Raw genomic sequence first — 1384 nt, 5'->3', positions numbered from 1 at the left:
ATATTGATATATATATATATATATATATATATATATATATATACACACACACACATATAGATAGATAGACAGATAGATTAGATAGATAGATAGATAGATAGATAGATAGATAGATAGATAGATAGATAGATAGATAGATAGATAGATAGATAAATAGATAGATTAGATAGATAGATAGATAAATAGATAGATAGATTGATAGAGAGATAGATAGATAGATAGATTGATAAATAGATAGGTAGATTGATAGAGAGATAAACAGATACATACATGCATACATACAGAAAGACGGACAGAGGGAGGGAGAGAGAGAGAGGGAGAGAGAGAGAGAGAGAGAGAGGTGGAAGGAGGGAGAGACGACGGTATCGTTTATCTGTCACTAATGTTACTTGGTGTAATGGGTATCCTGTTTACATTAACGACACTGGCCTGGTGTACATTGGAGATACCAGGAATACATACTAAACAGGGTGCACAGTGTATAGCAGGTATACCACATTAGCTATGGTGTAAATACTGGGTACACGGTTGTACAGGGCCGTATGCGTCACGTTCACAGAACTAGGCATACTTACTGTAAAAGCTGTACCGGGTATGGCGCCATGCTAAATTTCTTTCAACCACTTGAAGTATTTAAGTCAAATACTTTTTTTTGTCAACAAAAAACAACCTTGTTTTGCCTGCTGGTGATGAGAATCAGATGCATTTTTTTTCTAGAATTTAGTAATAAAGAAGCTACAGAGTAAAAAATTAAAAACAAAAAAATATCTGGAAAAAATTTGAATAGGTGCAGAAGTGGCTGTGTGGTTAATAGCTTACTTACCAACGACATGGTTCCAGGTTCAGTCCCACCGCGTGGCACCTCAGGCAACTGTCTTCTACTATAGCTTTGAGTTGACCAAAGCCTTGTGAGTGGATTTGGTAGACGGAAACTGAAAGAAGCCCCTCTTATATATGTATATGTATGTGTATCTGTGTTTGTCTCCCCAACATCGCTTGACAACTGATGCTGGTGTGTTTACATCCCAGTAACTTAGTGGTTCGGCAAAAGAGGCCGATAGAATAAGTACTAGGCTTACAAAGAATAAGTTCTGGGGTTGATTTGTTCGAGTAAAAGGTGGTGTTCCAGCATGGCCGCAGTCAAACGACTGAAACAAATAAAAGAGTAAAAGAGAAACACTTCAAATTGTTGGAAGAAATTTAACAGGTGTTACTTTGTGGTAAAAAACCTGCTTCCCAACCACATAGATCTGGGTTCAGTCCCATTGTGTAGCACATTGGGCAAGTGTCTTCTGCTATTGCCTTGGGTTGACCAAAGCCTTGTGAGTGAAGTTGGTAGACAGAAACTGAAAGAAGCCCATCGTATATATATACATATATATAT

At 37.5% G+C, this 1384-nt stretch overlaps 1 protein-coding gene across 1 annotated transcript in view; it reads right to left on the bottom strand.

Annotated features, from left to right (window-relative positions):
- Nucleotides 1-1361, bottom strand: part of LOC106872409 (zinc finger protein 62 homolog) — a 36768-nt gene extending 35407 nt beyond the window's left edge. The window contains exon 1 of the mRNA XM_052975721.1: nt 824-1361. The gene's annotated coding sequence lies outside the window, so the exon portion shown is untranslated. The remainder of the gene's footprint in view (nt 1-823) is intronic.
- Between the last annotated feature and the right edge of the window lie 23 nt (nt 1362-1384).

Source organism: Octopus bimaculoides, chromosome 22 (genome assembly GCF_001194135.2).
Source record: "Octopus bimaculoides isolate UCB-OBI-ISO-001 chromosome 22, ASM119413v2, whole genome shotgun sequence".
In the NCBI taxonomy this organism is placed as follows: domain Eukaryota; kingdom Metazoa; phylum Mollusca; class Cephalopoda; order Octopoda; family Octopodidae; genus Octopus; species Octopus bimaculoides.
This window is presented reverse-complemented; position numbering and strand designations above follow the sequence as displayed.